General features: G+C 41.9%; 1 protein-coding gene across 10 annotated transcripts in view; it reads left to right on the top strand.

Moving 5' to 3' along the window:
• The first annotated feature begins 1,317 nt into the window (after window positions 1–1,317).
• The window catches only part of CALD1 (caldesmon 1), a 212,570-nt gene continuing 204,820 nt past the window's right edge, over window positions 1,318–9,067 (top strand). For 6 of the 10 annotated variants that reach the window (XM_017532612.2, XM_017532611.2, XM_017532610.2 and 3 more), the window contains exon 1: window positions 1,320–1,643. The gene's annotated coding sequence lies outside the window, so the exon portion shown is untranslated. Of the gene's footprint in view, window positions 1,644–9,067 lie in introns of all 10 variants that reach the window. The other 4 variants (XR_001826475.2, XR_005200965.1, XR_005200962.1 and 1 more) reach the window with 2 other exon arrangements.

Below are 9,067 nucleotides of genomic sequence, written 5' to 3'. Positions count from 1 at the left end.
CCTCTGCCTGGGAGCCTCAGCTATTTGGAGTTTTGTAGCAGTAGCAGTCAGGAGGAGGGGAGGAAAGCAGCCTTCTCAAGAAAGAGATGAGGGTAGAGATTCGATATGGATGCCTCTGAGTAACTTGTTAATGCTGGAAGGCTGAAGAAGGAAACCGAGCACGTGGATTGTTCACTTCCCAGCTGTTCTGAAAGAGGCACAAACTTTAGTTACAACTGAGTGTTTGCTATCGTGTTTCCTAAACAGAGATCATTTCTAAGTTACATCTTCATAAATAGGGAAAGGTATATAGTAAGACCTCACATTTTTGAAGACCAATCTTTTGGACTTGTAATTAACCAGGAAAAATATTGTGAAGCTTCTTGGTCAGGGATGAAACAGTCTACAAACATACAACAGTGAGACATAGATCTTGTACCTATCCCCAGGCCCGACAAATAGTAAGAGCTCCAAAAAAGGGGTTTTCAATTTTAATTAAGTACTGAGTGAATTCTACATTGAAAAGGAGAAGACTACGTGTGAGCCAGTTAGCTTCTTCTCATTAGCAGCTCCTAATTCTGACTCTCTTATGGAACACATCCTACTGATGAAGAGTTGGTCGGAGCACTTTGAAGAAGTCACCTGAACATTATGTCACCTCTGTGGGATGTATACATCTGTCTACCCCAGCCAAAGCAGGTGGTGGGTCTCTTCATGTCCTCTCTGATGTGTATCAGTTTCTAGTACTATCTCCACATGGCCAAATCTGAGGAAACAAAAGAGGTAAGGAGAGGAAAGTGAAGCCAGTGAGGATATCCAAGCCCGCAGGATCCTAGGTTTACTTTGGCCAGTATTACCTGCTTAAAAAGACCTCAGCTTTTGGTTTCCCTTTGGTTGCTTGCTTTTATAACACATGTGGACATATTTTGGGGAGTTGTGCCTCTTTCAGGCTAGAATTCGGTCTGCGCAGCAGACCCAGGTCCTGTCTACTTCAGGTTTTAGAATTGTATAACAATTTAAACTCATTTTGTATGTGCAAGAACTTTGAAAAGAAATATGCTATTAAGACTCCCTCTGTTAAGAAGCCTTCCCCACCCCCACCCCCAATAAACTGATCTGTTAACTTTTTATTTCAGAGACTGTGCTTTCTTTTTATTGCTGCATTTGTGTTCTACAAGACAGCCTCTTTCTCCAAGATTAACATTTCTTATGATTGTTCCTGACAATGGATCCACTTCCAGAGGCCCTGCTAAGGATAACCAAAAAAGGGCATGGAGCAGGCTGGTTTTGGCAGCCGGCAGGCAGTTTCAGAGCTTTTTAGATCTTGGGTATTCTGATGAGTGATTTCCTGAGCATGCCTAGGGAATGACAGGCATCTCCACAGGCAGGCTGCATCCACCTTGGCCGGGGTGTCGTCATTGGCTGCCTATTAGAAAAACGACAGGACAATGCATACCACCGCCTGCCGACTATAAACATAGGGAATATGTGTTCACTTAGCATGGACTTCTGGGAGGGGCCAAGGAAGGGCGGTCTGGAGTTTTATTGAATAGAGCAGTGTGTATTCGGCTGCCTGCCTGCTTGCTCTCTGACTGTGCTTCTGCTTAAAGAAATCAGTCCTTCCTTTCCGACTTAGTCCTCAGGAAGAAGTTTCAGCCTACAAGGTAAGGCACAGAAGGCTTTCCTTTTTTTTTCCTTCTAGAGAGAATCTGGGACTTTCTGTGGCTTTCAGTCTGCATTCCTGGTTAAGGTAGCTGGAGATGCAAGAATGTTCAAGGCAATAAACCATGAAAGCTCCAGAGCCTGACTGGGCTTCGCTGCCATATGGATATTCCCGGAAGGCAAACAGGATGAGATTTCAAGTTTTGTTTTTAGAGTTGGGACAAGAGGAGCGACCATGTAGAGACTTATATTTAGGGAGCATTGACAACTTTGATTAGGACAGCCTTTTGTTTAGGACAGCTATACGAGATTATACCTGATATCCACAGGCCAGTGTTAGCAAGGTGACTGCACCAGACTGCTCACACAGTCTCTTCTGCATCTTTTATTGCCAAAGATTTAAAGAGGTTTTGCTTTAAAAACAAAGGCAACAATTCTTAAGGTTGACAAGAAGCCAAAAGGAAATGATTTTTTAACCAAAGGCATTTGTGTGATAGTCTGCTGCCAGTCTTTAAAACTGGACTTCCAGAGTTTCAAGGAAATAAGGTCAGAGATGGAGAGATCACTAGCACCTAGCACTGGTAGGGTTAATGTCACTGATCTGATATTTGCTAAGACAGAAAATGCCTATCCCGGTCTGTTTCCTATAAAACCTAATAACAAGAGAATGCATGGGCTGGTGGGTGTATTTTGAAAAAGCACATTTAACGTCCTACCAAACTATTTTTTAAGAAATCTGATTTTCTGTTTGAAAGTGTCTAGAGAATCTGAAAAGATGTCGATTGGAAATATGTTTCAGAAAGGGAGGAGGTAGGCTTTTATATGGAGATAGACATATTTGGGCGTCTGAAACAGTCGTACAAGGCAGTTAGTTGGTAGTAGCCTGGAATTCCTTTTAGAAAGAGCTGATTGTAAGGGGTGGGGGAATTTTAGTGCTGTGGCAATACATGGTCAAAAAAAGTGGATGAGAACAAAGTACTTGGTATTTATAGATCCCTTCTGTAACAAGACTATGCAGATGGACTTGTAAACTGAAAATCCTTCTAATGTGTTTGGCAAAACCAGACGTAGACAGCTAGAACTTGAGTGAAGACTAGACGCTATATGGCAAGCAGGGTAAATCTGATGATTTTTTTAATAGTGCTGGCTATTAAAGACTACCGGCTGCAAACGACTGATTCAATTTGATTTTATTCCACGGAATGCTGTGGTCTGGGGTTGCGATTCATTAAGTAACTTTTTCTTGTATTTAGAAGTTTGGGGATAATTTTCTTGGGAATGCCTCTCTCTCCTTCTAGAAGTGATATATGAGAACAGAATTCCCTGTGAATTTCCTTCCCTGGAACAGTTCTGAGTATGTGTGAAATAAAAGCTACAGGCGAAAGCTACAGTTTAATTACTGTCCTTCCCTTGAAGAGATCAAGTTCCAAACTATTTTCACAGTGTTTTTAATGTCAATCAAAATATGGAGAGCAATTTTTCTTTTAACTGTTCTCAAAACCATGAAGGGAATGCAGTTTGGAAGGAAATCTATAATCTTGGGATTTGAGGATAAATTCCATTTTGAAACCAACATCTCCGAGTCCCTGAAAGTTCAAACTGTGCTACGACCACTCTCTCCCAATCCCCCATCCCCCTCCTCTTGGGCTCCCTACCCCCATCAGCCACAAAAACACTTTATGTTTTTCAAAGTAACACTTTGGGTGTTCTGCTGTATATGTAGCCAAATAGTGAGAGGATTGGAGTTTGTGCTGAACTTCAGGCAGTTCTTTGTGCTACTTCCTTCTTGTCAAATATTTCCTAGAACACATTTCCCCACATAGTGAGGCAAAAGGAGCACAATGAAAGCACAGTAACTTTCATTTCAGAAATATAATCGCAAAATTCCAGAACAAAAAGTAGCTAAGAGTTGATACTAGAACACGCGAGGAATATATGTACAATGGATTGATTCGTAAGTCAAGTGCAAAGTTGTTTCAAGTATTGGAAGCCAATAGAATTCGTAATTTAAATCATTCCAATCAAAAGATTGCCTTAAGTAAACACACAATTCTTACATTAAAGTTAAGAACCAGGCTCAAACTGCAACTTAAAGGATTTTAAATGAGAATCATGAAAGCATTCCCTGACAGTAAGGTAACTGCCATATTATTAGAATTATTAACAAGTCTAATTGGCTCCTGGGACTGGCCTGAGAATCTCGTGCTCTTGGGTAGATAGAATAAGTTGGTTCTATAGCCAGCCATGGAAAGTTCCAGAATCTAGCCCAGGTATTCTCTGTTCTGATAAATAAAATGCACCTCAGCAGGCATTTTTGTAGAGACACATGTAATTGTCTCCATTTGCCATTTTCATGATAGTGTGATAACTAGTTAGTTATTCCTTAGCAAGACGAAAAAGTGACTTAGAAGGGGCATGAAAAGAGATTAGCTAGTTCTCCATCTGCCTGTAGTCTCAGAAACATGGCCGGGGGACAGGGAAAATGCTGATAGAGTGGTATGCAAATAGCATGGTAGAACTAAAGAGGAGGTTAGAAAGATGCTGCCAAAGAATTTTCAGACTTAAAAAGGGGGTTTTCTGTATAAGTTCTCTTACAGCCTGAGAAGACACCATTAGCTCCTTACTGAAAGTCCTTCATCTGTTTGCTATTGGAGTGATGCCCGTAAGTTCTGAGTAGCTGGGTGGCTTAAAGAGATACTTTTGGCACAGGCTTAACTTATGAGAACCACTACAAAATCTCAGTTCTGGTATTGGTTCCTCTACTTAAGTAACCCTGGCCTTCGAGGAAGTCATCAGCTTTTGACTTCATTTGTAGAGTGTAGAATGGATGTTGGTAATGTTTTCCTACGTCCTGTAGTGGTTAAGACATCCAAATGAGATGAAGCTGCTTGCCCCCCTCCCCTGCAGGTTATAGACCCTGAACTGCCTATCATTTGCGTCCTCTGGATAATATGCTCATCTTGGCTGGTATCCTCCACTTCTTACCTAGCACCCCGAATGATCTTTTTCTTTCTCATACCCGAGGACTCTTGAGTGGTACCTTCTCACTCCTAGTTTTTTTCTAGAGCCCTGAGCCATGTCCAGTGAATACTGGTCTACTCCAGTGTTGTCTGAATTTTGACTTTGATGATCACAGACCAAGAGGACACAAATATAAGGAAGTAGAATAACATGGGCCATCAGTGGTACAAGGCAATAGCCAGGAACCAGGAAATCCAAAGATCCACTTGAGCAGAAGACCAGTGAGAAAGTGCTGACAATGGAAAGCCCTCAGTAAATGAGGCAGCTTCTCTGCCTCCAGCCAAAAGCATGGAATGAATCCCAACACATCACACCTGGGCCTTGTGGGCAGGGCGAGGAGGGCAGGAGCACCTGGCTGTGGTTCCTGTTGGTATTGAAACCAGACTGCTCCACGGAGCTCGCCTCTCTCCTCTTTGCCTCTGTCATTAGTGCTCCCAGCTGTAACGGACCCTGGCTGGCTCCGTAACTTCCTTACCTCCAGGCCCTCACCTCCATCCTCTTCCCCAGCTCCCGCATCCCCACGCCAGATAGGGCGCTTTCTTGATCCAACATTGAGGATTTGCAGGGGCCAGCTCTAAGATGAGGCCCAGAGTCCAGCAGAACGCTCTAGTACAGATACGTTCTAGCCAGGGAAAGCCACATGCACCGACAGAAGAGACGTCAGAGCCTGTTTCGTGGTAAGGACCCACTCTTCTCACCCCAAACTCTCAATTGGCAGGCTGCGGGTAAGGCTGTGGGAGGGGGTGGGAGGGAAAGTACGACCTGGGCTGTGAGGGAGGGGTGATGAGATTGTTCCCTGTGTTGTTCGTCCCTGTGCTGTTGCTATGGAAACCTTTGAAAATCTGATAAAAACTGTGAACGGTTCAGGTCCCTTTGTAAACCCACCCTTCATGATTGACTGATGAGAGACCCTTGAGCTACGGCATTTAAGATGGGGAGCGGGGTCAGGTCTTGACTCCCATAGAAGTCAAGGGTGGATGGGATCAGAACATGAGTGGAGGTGTCCTTTTTTGTTTCCCAGATCTGGAAGGAAGAAAAGATGGGTAAATGTATAGGCAGAGATTGCTTCATATGGCCTCCATTTCAAAGAAAAGGAAGTCATTTCTAGAGAAGAAGCAGTTTTCTATTAGGAGCTTGTGGGGGCTGGAGAAATTCAGAAACGGCTGCTATTACATGTATGTGAAAATGACACCAAGAAGTGAATAAAGGCTTGCTAAGCAGCAGTGAGGACATAGTTGAAGGAAAATACATTTTTAAATATTTTTAGTAAATTAGGCACTCATTTTAGTACATGGCTTCTCTTTGAAAAAATATGTGTATGAATAAATGATGTATACCTTGAAGATAAATTGTTTTTTAATGGTATCCTGAGGCTTCTGGTATTGTTTTGTGAATACTCCGGATAGCACTTGACTAAAAGGAAATAATCTCACTTGGAGGGAAACATCTTAAGTAGGACTGTATAATTACTTCCTTTGACTTGTAGTCCCTGTGACATGACTTTGAGTGTGACATGTTACCCACATGTACCATTCCCCCTCACTTGTCTCAAGATATATTGCTGGGGAACCAGGCTGACTTCACAGTGTGCTGAAGACCATCAGGACCAAGGCAAAGTGCCCAAGAGGGCCAAGGACAGTTGGCATCAAAGATGCTAGATCCACTGGGGTCAGGAGGACCAGTCTAAGCCAGAATGGATATAAGTTACAAAAATGGGCTAAGTCGTGCATGACAGTGAGATGAGTAAAGAAGAAACAGCAAAAATCAGAAGTCAGGCAGAGCTTTAGAAGTCAAGTACCTGCTTAGCAAAGCAGTATATGGATGAATAAGTTGAAGTCTGGGAGAGCACGTGGCTCAGTGTTAGGAAGAAATAGACCTCTGTGTGAGCAAACTTTGGTAGCTCAAGGGCCAGGATTATAAGACATAGATTAACGAAGGAATGGAATCACAGGGATATCCAAGAGCAGAAGGGCCCAAAGACAGTAGAGTTAGAGTCAAGGTGAGTGAGAGGATCACAGCAGTGGTCCATGGATGTCCACTCCAACCCTTTCCACAAGTGTGACTCAGCTCAGCGCATGTGTCTGCCTCTTTCTGTTGTTCTATCAACTGGAAAGTTCTATCTTCCATGCTCCCAGGTCTGGTCCTGAGAGGGTAGATCTGATTGGTTCAGTCAAAGACTATTGTTCAGTCAAAGACTATTGCAAATCCTTTAACAGGGCGAAGACATCAAAGAAAGGCACAGGCGCGCCTACGGATGAATTACTGTAATCCAGGCAGTGGTCATCCCTGGGCAAAGAACAGCTCAATGGATAATTTTAGTTAGAAGAGAAACTGAGCATGTAAGGCAAATTAGGTGAAATGTCCAACAGCTCTCAATGGGAATCATTTGAATTTTTAGGTGAATAAATTCCTGGAGAGGCAAACACCTAATGAATGATCACACAGTTCTTTGTGATCGCTGTGGCGTGACCCAGTGAGCCACTGTTAAGGGAGATTAATCTGGAAGTTTGCACCACTGATAACTGAAAGGGTAAGAATCATCCCTCTCAGAAAGATTTTGTGAAAAAAATACTCTGGATATTATTGTTGGCAAGAAGCTTCATATGAACCTTCCATGTGATATGGCTCCCCTCAAATGAAAGCAATCTTGAAGATTTAATACGTAATGATTTAACAATTTGAATAAAGACAGGCACATCTCAATGTAAACCACAATACATAATGAGCTGAATGCGTAAAAGCTGGTGTACCCTTAATCACCGGACATTTCCGGTCTAGGCAATATTTGCAACATAATTTTTAATCCATTGAGCACCCATCATGATGTTTGTCAAGTGGAATAAAAAAATCCCCTGAGTTCTGCACAGTTCAGGTCCCATTTGGGACCCCGTGCTCTCTTCTGGGCACAATTAGGCATTTTGGGGTGAGCATCAAAGGCTGGAGGGAGTCAGGAGAGCAAAACATATGGCAACAGGTAAGGGGTCTAGAGCTGTTTATCCCAAAGGAAAGAAAATGAGGAGGCCACATATTTGGGGTCCTTCCAATATTTGGGGTGCTTTTATGTGAACATAGGAGAAGGCATTTGTGTGTCTCAAGGCAGCAGAACAGAACTGAATACATAAATTCATAGAATTGTTAAGCTGGGAAAGACCTTAAGAGATCAGTTAGCCAAAGGAGAACATATAATTTTTCATCTTTCTGCCAGCTCCAACCAATTGACATGTTAAGAAGGATTCTGAGGATCAGTCTAAGCTCAGAGGGGAGGGAAAAATGTGGTCACTGATAGTCACTAGATATCAGGATCATATCTGCTCAAGTACCATGTTTTAGTCTTCATTAATGTGGTCTGTAGGTTTTTAACCTCTGAGTGGATCCCTGGGAAGCCACAAGTCATTGCAAGAGGTAAACAAATCTGTATATGCAGCAAGGGCTTTTGGCAAGCTACTCTGAGTAAATAATCCATCTTACATCATATGTGCTACTATTTCTCTAATTATATAGATACATTATGATGATAAAATGCTAATTTATTTAAAAGAGTTATTGACTTCATAGTAGCTTTTGGTTTTGGCAGTGGACTTTTAATATAAATTTTATAAATGAGTGGACTTAAAGCATATAAATGTTTTATAAATGAGTGGACTTAAAACATATAGTCATATTATGTATGGGAACATTGGGAAAGGAAATTTGGGATCTCAAGTAGAAATTCTTTTTAAAAGAGGAACCAGTGATCGATCTATTTTTTATTCTCCAAAGCCTAGCCACACCAAGTAAAATTATATATGTATGTGTAGGTTTCTTTGATTAATGTCTGGCCTGTCTTATTGGTCTATAAGATACATAAGGGCAGGGAACCTCTATTTTTTTTCATTCATATATACCCAGTGCTTGGCACACAGCAGAATCTCAGTAAACATTGTTGAATGAAAGAACAAACCAAGTGACTTGACCGAAGTCATCCAGTTAATTAGTGGTAAGATAGTTCTAAAACACACAGGTCCTAAGTCCTAAGCAGTTAACCTTTCCAGTATACCATATTACTTCCCCTGATAGTAAGAGAGCATATTTTCACAGTTTGCAAATTTAGGTTACACAGTGCAGCCCATCTGCCTATATAGCCGTGGATCTTAACTAGCATCTTAATCAGAATCAACTGTAGGCTTTTTGAAAATATGCATCCCTGAGATCTATCCTCTGGAGATTCTGATTCAGTAGGGCTAGAAGGGGGTCCAGGCATCTGTAGTTTGTAAAAGCTCCCTGCTGACTCTGATAAAACATCCTGGCTCAGAAACAGTTCTGTGTACCTATGGTTAAAATAATTGATAGTAGATGTATGTAGTTACTTATTCCTCAGAAGCCTGTTTCTGTAGTTTTGAATAATTTGCCTTCTAAAAATTATAGC

This window comes from Cebus imitator, unplaced genomic scaffold (assembly GCF_001604975.1).
Source record: "Cebus imitator isolate Cc_AM_T3 unplaced genomic scaffold, Cebus_imitator-1.0 Scaffold77, whole genome shotgun sequence".
Lineage (NCBI taxonomy): Eukaryota > Metazoa > Chordata > Mammalia > Primates > Cebidae > Cebus > Cebus imitator.
Note: the sequence above shows the minus strand (reverse complement) of the source record. Positions and strands in the feature narration are given on the sequence as shown.